Source organism: Mustela erminea, chromosome 4 (genome assembly GCF_009829155.1).
Source record: "Mustela erminea isolate mMusErm1 chromosome 4, mMusErm1.Pri, whole genome shotgun sequence".
Lineage (NCBI taxonomy): Eukaryota > Metazoa > Chordata > Mammalia > Carnivora > Mustelidae > Mustela > Mustela erminea.
Genome location: NC_045617.1, coordinates 74,429,067 through 74,439,071, shown reverse-complemented (window position 1 = coordinate 74,439,071; position 10,005 = coordinate 74,429,067). Strand labels below are relative to the sequence as shown.

At 37.2% G+C, this 10,005-nt stretch overlaps 1 non-coding gene across 1 annotated transcript; it reads left to right on the top strand.

Moving 5' to 3' along the window:
- The first annotated feature begins 3,045 nt into the window (after window positions 1–3,045).
- LOC116589576 lies at window positions 3,046–3,147 on the top strand. The gene has a single exon (XR_004285346.1). It is a non-coding gene; the product is annotated as a U6 spliceosomal RNA (small nuclear RNA).
- Window positions 3,148–10,005: the final 6,858 nt, after the last annotated feature.

Sequence of the window (10,005 nt, the reverse complement as noted above, 5' to 3'; positions counted from 1 at the left end):
AAATGGCTATCTGAGACAGACTTAAAAAGCTTGTTGAAAACTGGTAAGGAAAAAAATTGTTTTGGCTCTTCTAGTTCCTTTGCCTTTCCATATAAATTTTAGCTTGCCAGAATTTTAACAGGAATTGCATTAAACCTGTATATCAATTTGGGCAGAATTGGCATCATGACTTTGTTGAGGTTTCCAATCCATGGGTATAGAATGTCTCTGTTTATTTACATCTTTGATTTCTTCATCAGTGTCTTGTAGATTTCACTTTTTGTCATTTCCTTTTTGTTTAGAGAACTTCCTTTTGTTATTCTTTTAGGGTAGGGCTGCTGGTGATAAATTTTCATTTCCTTCATCTGAGAATGTCTTGATTTCCCCATCATTCCTGAAACATATTTTCACTGGATAGATAATTCTGGTTTGTCGGTTCTTTGTACTTGAAAAATGTTTTATCATTTCCTTTTGGCTTCCATACTCCTTGATGGGAAAAAAATCTGTAATTAGTGTATTGTTTCTCTGGCTACTTTCAAGATTTTTGTGTTAGTCTTTGTTTAGGTTTGATATGATGTGCTGTGGAATGGATGTCTTTGCATATATCCCATTTGGAGATTACACTATGAATCTGGTTTTTGTTTGTTTGTTTGTTTGCTTTGTTTTTGCCAAATTTGGGAAATTTTCAGTCATTACTTTTTTGAATACCTTTTAGCCCCATCTGTCTTCACTTCTGGGTCTCTAATGACATAAACGGCAGATTTTTTTTTTTTAAGTTCCATAAATTCCTGAGGCCCTTTTTGGGGGGGGTGTATATTTTCTCATCGATTAGGAAATTTCTATGTTCTGTCTTCTAGTTCACTGGTTATTTCTTCTGTTTCACTATTCTGTTGTCATTTTTTTCCCAGTTATTAAACTTTTTAGTTCTAAAATTCCATTTGCTTTTGCTTTATAACTTCTGTATATTTGCTGAGGCTTCCTTTTTTTTTCATTAAGTGTGTTTGTAATTACTCAAGAACTTTTATGATGGGTGCTTTGAAATCTTTGATAATTCTAAAATCTGTACCATTTTGGTGTGCAACATTGGGGCTTAAGTGGGTAGGAGAAGAATCAATGAAATTTGTTTTTTATCATGAAATTTGCATCTTGATTCTTGGTATTATGCGTGATATTTTTTACTGAAACTTGGATGTTACAAGACTGGATCTTATTTAAATCTTTTGTTATCACAGGACTTTTCGGGCACCATTCTAGTGGATAAAACATGGTACTGCCTTGTTACTGCTGGTGAGATAGAAGTCCAAGTTCTCTACTTAGCCTCTGTTGATGGCCAGTAAAGGTGAAGGAAGGAGCTGTCTCTTATTATTGCTGGGCAAAGGGTGGGAGCTTAGGCTCCCCCACTAAGTCTTTGCTGATACCATCCTGGTTGGGAGAGGGAGGAGTCACCTTATCACTGCTATTCGCGTGTATTCCGCTGATGTTGTAGGAAGGTAGTCATGTTACCCTTGAGTATTGGTGAAAAGTCCCAACTTGACTAGTCTCCAATACTACGCAATGGGGAAGTTATAAGAGATGTTTCTTTCTTTCTTTCTTTTTTTTTTTTTACTGCAGCGTAAGTATGAAATACCAGATTTCTTCTGAGGTCTTCACTGACTGTGAGGGTATACCCTTATTACTGCTGAGTGGTAACAGTTCTGCCTTTCCAGGTTTCTGATCCCTGCCCAACAACAAGACGATGAAATTCCTTCTCACTGCTAGTTCTTTGAGGATGAAATTCTGGGCTCAGGATGAAATTACTACCTCCTCACTTGGTCTTCGACACCACCCCGATAGCAGGATTTAGAAAGCTACATTATGTCTCTGTAAAAATAAAAGTCTAGGCTGTCTACTTGATGGTTGCTGAAGGGGGTGGGGAATGGAGGCTGCAGTTTTTATCTGTGCTATTTGGATGGAACAGATTGGTTATTATCTAAAATTTTCTGTTTTGCTAGGATACCCCTTGTTTTTTGGTTAGAGAAGGTAGTTTTTTTGGAGGGTTTCTCAGTTTTCCCCCTCATCTGTGCTTATTGGTGTTTCTGAGTTGCCTCCTCTAATAATCCAGTCTAGGATAGAACTGGAGAGAAAACCCAGGGTACTCCTCACTGTTTTTGTTTGTTTTTTGGCCTCAAGTTTCTAGGTAGTCTGCTGTTTTCTCTCTACTTTTCAGAGTCTCATATATAGAATTTATATCTATAGAGATTATATGGAATTTATGTCCATATATATGGAGTTTATTATATACTGTGTACATCCATTCTAGTGACCTAATCCTCTGTATAATTTATTTAATTTCTTTAGAGAAAAATCTGTATCCCCACACTTCCCCCCCTCCCCCTGGGATAAAGTTTTGGAGAATGAACTATCCCACACATAGATCATTAGTGAATCATTTTGTTATTGCCCTATCTTACTCTTCTTCCATTGTACATGACTGTCTGGACTCAGGAGAAGCCCCAGAGTTCTGCCTGGCCAGGTTAGCTGCAGCATCTTCTCTTGTTACCTGTGACTTCCTTGGCTCTACCTCAGTATTCTTTGCATCTAGAAGTTTCTTGAACTCTCTTGAATATCTGTATCTTATCTCTTCAATTTTGGCTTATATCCTTTAATGTTTTATTATTTTAATGGATTCTGAGTAGAGAAAGTCTGTGTGTGTGTGTGTGTGTTGTCTTGAACAGAAAACTTCATGAATTCTTTATTTATGTTGAATGTAATACAAAGCATTAATGTGCAAAGATTTCAACATCTTATTTGCTTGTAAATACACATTTTAATATAAAATTATGTGTAAAGATAAATTATAGATAAATATTAAGATTTTCCATGAGAATGTCTAAGTTTGAAAACACATGCAACTAGAATATGTAATTGATGCTGAAGAGTTCTGTAAATACATATAATATCAATCTTATTTTTCATTTGACTTCACTTTAAGAGCTAGATTAGGGAGTTTTTGGACCCAGGAAACTAGAGCTAATATATTTAGAGTCAATATTTATGTTACTTTAAAAACAAGTTTTTCGCTTATGTTTGCTTTGGGAGTACACATATTAAAATTAGAACAATACAGAGAAGATGAGTATGGTCCCACTCAAGGATGATATGCAAACTCATGAATCATTAGATATTTTAAGAAATGAGATTTTCTCATCCTTCCTATTTCTTATATAGTGACAGATGAACATCATAATGCAGTTCGGCCCACTACCACGTCCTAAAAAGACTTTAAAATAATTTGGACTTATTTTTACATTCTTTATATTAGGCTTCTATTTGAAATTTTTTTCACCTCACCCTAACCTTCAAGTATGAAAACTAAGAGTGGGCTAAGATTAAGCTTCTCCAATTGAAGAGCAAAATAGTAAGTATTCTCATTGGGTGTTTGGAAAAACTTGGGGGTTTTTGCCCCCATCATTGCAGACCATAATATTGCTAACCACCAGGAAAATACAAGACCAGAAGAGGTGTGTGTACAGCCTGGGGAGTGGGATGGGATGAGGGAAGTTGGTAGAAGTAAGAGTAGAGGTAATGATGGTGTCTATGTGCGTTTAGCATCTCTTCTGAGAGGCTTTTGTTATAGGTAGAAATTTTGCTATGTTGGTAAACTATGTAACTTCAACATGTTAATGAGAGTTAGAGATTGAAGAAAGCCAGAATCAAGACACAATGAAGATAGAAGAATAGTAGGGGAAATTTATTGGCTTGTCTAATATATCTTGAAGTAGTTATATGCCATCCATCCCTCACACGTGAGTTAGAAACAATGAAGAGAATCTAGGATATGAGTTCCAGCAGAGGTAGGGAAAAAACTAATTTTAGACTAAGTGATTGTGTTTTGCATGTTGAGGAGGGCCTGTGAGACCTTAAAACAAGTAATTTAAGTGTCGGCTCAGTTTCCTCATCTGTAATGTAGGAACTTGTTTTTGGCCATGTACTCTCTCTCCTTCCCACTGTATCCCTTAAACACTTTTAGGCCTTGATTGCTGAACATGAAGGTGGTATAGTACCTAAGGATGGATGTTTAGTTGTCCTTCTCTTTGGTATTTGAATCTTGACATTCAGTATGGAGATGGCTGGAGATGAGTTTCATGATGCCATGTTTCCTAGATAAGTGATTTTCAAGCTTTATTAAGCTTCAGAATCACCTGGAGGGCTTAAAGTATAGATTGCTGTGTCTAATCTCTTCCAATTTCTGAATCAGTAGATCTAGGGTAGAACTGAGAATCTATTTCTATCAAGTTCCCAGGTGATGCTAATTTTGCTCATCTAGAGACTACACTTTTGAGAACAATTGCACTGGATCAAAGTTTTATAAATCTCTATTGGAATATAAGCACACATGTGCCTATTGTCTATGACTGCTTTCATGATAACATTATGGTACAGTTGATTAGTTGCAGTAAATACTATATGTCTTGCAAGTCTAAAATATTTACTATCTAGTGCTCTTTTTAGAGCTTTTATATATTTGAGAGAGAAAGAGCATAAGTCAGGGGAGGGGCACAAGGATAAGCAGACTCCTTGCACAGCAGGGAGCCCCAGGGCCTATCCTGGAATGCTCCGATGATGACCTGAGTCTTTAACCAACTGAGCCACCCAGGCGCCCCTTACATTCTGGTTCTTTACAGAAAGTTTGACCCTGTTTGACATCATTCTTTTCTTAATCTGGCTATATTGCTTAAACTGGATTTGCCAAACTGCAGATTACTAATCCAGAGGCTGCTTTTCTTGCTAGTTGTGTTTCTATGGTTGCCCAAATATATTAGGTTCAAATCTACCCATCTTGTTCATTTAACAAACACTTGGCAGTTGTCTTTCTCCGATTGACTTATTTCAGTAAGCATAATACTCTCTAGTTCCATCCACGTCGTTGCAATTGGCAAGATTTCATTTCTTTTGATGGCTGCATAGTATTCCATTGTATATATATGCCTCTTCTTTATCCATTCATCTGTTGATGGATATCTAGGTTCCTTCCATAGTTCGGCACAAGATTTCATTTCTTTTGATGGCTGCATAGTATTCCATTGTATATATATGCCTCTTCTTTATCCATTCATCTGTTGATGGATATCTAGGTTCCTTCCATAGTTTGGCTATTGTGGACATTGCTGCTATAAACATTCAGGTACACAAGCCCCTTCGGATCACTATGTTTGTATCTTTAGGGTAAATACAGTAGTGCAATTGCTGGGTCGTAGGGTAGCTCTATTTTCAACTTTTGGAGGAACCTCCATGCTGTTTTCCAAAGTGGTTGCACCAGCTTGCATTCCCACCAACAATGTAGGAGTGTTCCTTTCTCTGCATCTGCACCAGCATCTGTCATTTCCTGACTTGTTAATTTTAGCCATTCTGACTGGAGTGAGGAGGTATCTCACTGTGGTTTTGAATTGTATTTCCGTGATGCCAAGTGATGTGGAGCACTTTTCCATGTGTCTGTTGGCCATCTGGATGTCTTTGCAGAAATATCTGTTTATATCCTCTGCCCATTTCTTGATTGGATTGCTTATTCTTTGGGTGAGGAAGTGGAGATGCAACGTGGGGGATTTGGGGGGTAGGAAAAGAATGAATGAATGAAACAAGATGGGATCGGGAGGGAGACAAACCATATGAGATTCTTAATCTCACAAAATAAACTGAGGGTTGCCAGGGGGAGGGGGTAGGGAGAGGGTGATGGGGTTATGGACATTGGGGAAGGTATGTATGTGCTATGGTGAGTGCTGTGAAGTGTGTAAACCTGGCAATTCACGGACCTGTACCCCTGGGGCTAATAATACATTATATGTTTATAAAAGAATAAATTATTTTCAAAAAACAAAACAAAACAAAAACACACACACAAAAATACAAACACATGGCAGTATACTAGCTTCTGGGTATTTAAGCAAAATCCAGACAATAAGAAATGGTTGGTAGAATTTCTTTTAAGTAGATAAATCAATTGTCCTGCTCTGGGGATAGATACTAATTTGTTATTTAAATCATTCCTCTTGAGGCATGTAGTCAAAATCTTGTATCCAACTAATATTTCTGAATATTATCAATAAAACTTGATAATTAAAAATAAAACCCATTGACATGCTACAGTTTCCTCCTTACTTATATCAGCTACATTAAAGCAATACTTTCCTGATTGGATATAGTGATGGATAGAGTTTTGAGATGTTCCTTTTATTACATGTAAAACCATTTGCCTTGTTTTCTTAAGATATTGCCATCTATGTGTGATTTTCTTTTTTGAGTCTTGGAGTTCCCTGTGTCTGACTAGCTATGAGTTTTCTTCAGGTAGTATATATATGATATTTATTTTCTATTATATTTCTCAGACATTCTTTTTCTTTAAAGTGTCACTTATAATTAGCATATACCTGGGTTTTGTTCTTTTAAAATTATTTAGTTTTTTAGGATTTTTTAAAACATAAAACTTATTATTTGTTTCAGGGGTACAGGTCTATGATTTGTAAGTCTTACACAATTCACAGCATTCATAGCATATACCCTCCCCAGTGTCCATCACCCACCCACTCCATCCCTCCCACCCTGCTCTGCTCCAGCAACCCTCAGTTCGTTTCCTGAAATTAAGAGTCTCTTATGGTTTGTCTCCCTCCCTTGTTTGGTCTTGTTTCAATTTTCCCTTCCTTCCCCTATGATCCTCTGTCTTGTTCTCAAATTCCTCATAACAGTGAGATCATGTAATTGTCTTTCCCTGATTGACTTGTTTTGCTTAACGTAATACCCTCTTGTTCTATCCACTTGTTGCAAAGGGCAAAATTTTGTGGAGTTTTTTTTGATGACTGTATAATATTCAATATCTATCTTCTCTATCCATTCATCTGTTGATGGACATCTGGGCTCTTTCTATATTTTTTGTGGACGTTGCTGCTAAAAACATTGGGGTGCACATGCCCCTTCGGACCACTACATTTGTATCTTTAGGGTAAATCCCTAGTAGTGCAATTGCTGGGTCATAGGGTACCTCTATTTTCAACTTTCTGAGTAAATTCCATACTGTTTTTCAGAATGGCTGCACCAGCATGCATTCTCACCAACAGTGTAGGAGGGTTTCCCTTTCTCCACATCCTCGCCAACATCTGTTGTCCTGGCTTATTAATTTTAGCCACTCTGACTGGTGTGAGGTGGTACCTTACTGTGGTTTTGATTTATATTTCCCTGATGCCAACTGATGTGGAACACTTTTTCATGTGTCTCTTGGCCACTTGGATGTTGTCTTTGCAGAAATGTCTGGTCATGTCTTCTGCCTATTTCTTGATTGGATTATTTGTTCTTTGGGTGTTCAATTTGGTAAGTTCTTTCTAGATTTTGGGTACTAGCCCTTTATCTGATATGTCAATTGCAAATGTCTTCTCCCATTCTGTCAGTTGTCTTCTGGTTTTGTTCACTGTTTACCTTGCTGTGCAAAATCTTTTGATCTTGGTAAGGACCCAATCGTTCATTTTTGCCCTTGCTTCCCTTGCCTTTGGCGATACTTCTAGGAAGAAGTAGCTGCGGCCTATGTTGAAGAGGTTGCTGCCTGTGTTCTCCCCAAGGATTTTGATGGATTCCTCTCTCACATTGACGTTTTTCATCTATTTTGAGTCTATTTTTGTGTGTGGTATAAGGAAATGGTCCAGTTTCATTCTTCTGCATGTGGCTGTCCAATTTTCCCAGCACCACTTCTTGAAGAGACTGTCTTTTTTCCATTGGACATTTTTTCCTGCTTTGTTGAAGATTAGTTGGCCATAGAGTTGAGGGTCTATTTCTGGGCTCTCTATTCTGTTCCATTGATGTATGTGTCAGTTTTTGTGCCAGTACCATACTGTCTTGATGATGACAGCTTTGTAATAGAGCTCAAAGTCTGGAATTAAGATGCTGTCAACTTTGGTTTTCTTTTTTAACATCCCTCTGGTTATTCGGGGTCTTTTCTGGTTCTATATAAATCTTAGGGTTATTTGTTCCATGTCTTTGAAAAAAGTTACTGGTATTTTGATAGGGATTGCATTAAATGTGTAGATTGCTCTAGGTAGCATAGACATTTTCAGAATATTTGTTCTTCCAGTCCATGAGCATGGAACGTTTTTCCATTTCTTTGTGTCTTCCTCAATTTCTTTCATGAGTACTTTATAGTTTTCTGAGTATAGATTCTTTGCCTCTTTGGTTAGGTTTATTCCTAGGCATCTTATGGTTTTGGGTGCAGTTGCAAATGCGATTGACTCCTTAATTTCTCTTTCTTCTGTCTTGCTATTGGTGTATAGATATGCAACTGATTTCTGGGCATTGAATTTATATCCTGACACTTTACTGAATTCCTGTACAAGTTCTAGCAGATTTGGAGTGGAGTCTTATGGGTTTTCCACATAAAGTATCATATCATCTGCAAAGAGTGATAGTTTGACTTCTTTGCCAATTTGGATGCCTTTCATTTCTTTTTGTTGTCTGATTGCTGAGGCTAGGACTTCTAGTATTATGTTGAATAGCAGTGGTGATAATGGACATCCCTGACATGTTCCTGACCTTAGCGGAAAAGCTTTCAGTTTTTCTCCATTGAGAATGATATTTGCGGTGGGTTTTTCATAGATGGCTTTGATGATATTGAGGTATGTGCCCTCTATCCCTACACTTTGAAGAGTTTTGATCAGGAAGGGGTGCTGTACTTTGTCAAATACTTTTTCAGCATCTATTGAGAGTATCATATGGTTCTTGTTCTTTCTTTTATTGATGTGTTGTATCACATTGACTGATTTGCGGGTGTTGAACCAACCTTGCAGCCCTGGAATAAATCCCACTTGGTCGTGGTGAATAATCCTTTTAATGTACTGTTGAATCCTATTGGCTAGTGTTTTGGTGAGGTTTTTTGCATCTGTGTTCATCAAAGATATTGGTCTGTAATTCTCCTTTTTGATGGGATCTTTGTCTGGCTTTGGGATCAAGGTAATGCTGGCCTCATAAAATGGGTTTGGAAGTTTTTCTTCCATTTCTATTTTTTGGAACAGTTTCAGGAGAATAAGGATGAATTCTTCTTTAAATGTTTGGTAGAATTTCCCTGGGAAGCCATCTGGCCCTGGGCTCTTGTTTTTTTGGAGATTTTTGATGACTGTTTCAATCTCCTTATTGGTTATGGATCTGTTCAGGTTTTCTATTTCTTCCTGGTTCGGTTATGGTAGTTTACACTTCTCTAGGAACACATTCATTTCTTCCAGATTGTTAAATTTGCTGGCATATAGTTTCTTATAATATGTTCTTATAATTGTTTTTATTTCTTTGGTGTTGGTTATGATCTCTCCTTCATTCATGATTTTATTAATTTGGGTCGTTTCTCTTCTTTTTGGTAAGTCTGGCCAGGGGTTTATCAATCTTACTAATTCTTTCAACAACAAGGTCCTTGTTTCATTGGTCTGTTCCACTGTTCTTTTGGTTTCTATTTTATTGATTGTTGCTCTGATCTTTATTGCTTATATTCTACTGGGTTTAGGCCTTTATGCTCTGTTTGCCATTCTTTCTCCAGCTCCTTTAAGGTGTAGGTTTAGGTTGTATATTTGAGAACTTTCTTATTTCTTGAGAAAGACTTGTATTGCTATATACTTTCCTCTTAGGACCGCCTTTGTTGCACCCAAAGATTTTGAACAGTTGTGTTTTCATTATCATTTGTTTCCATGAATTTTTTCAATTCTTCTTTAATTTCCTGGTAGACCCATTCATTCTTTGGTTGGATGCTCTTTAGCTTTCATGTCTTTGAGTTCTTTCCAAGTTTCTTCTTGTGGTTGAGTTCTAGTTTCAAAGCATTGTGGTCCAAAAACATGCAGGGAATGATCCCAATCTTTTGGTATCAGATGAGACCTGATTTGTGACTCAGGATGTGATGTATCTTGGAGAATGTTCCATATGCACTAGAGAAGAATGTGTATTCTCTTGCTTTGAGATGGAATGTTCTGAATATATCTGTGATGTATTCAGATGTATTTGGATGTATCCGTGATACATCTGGTCCAGTGT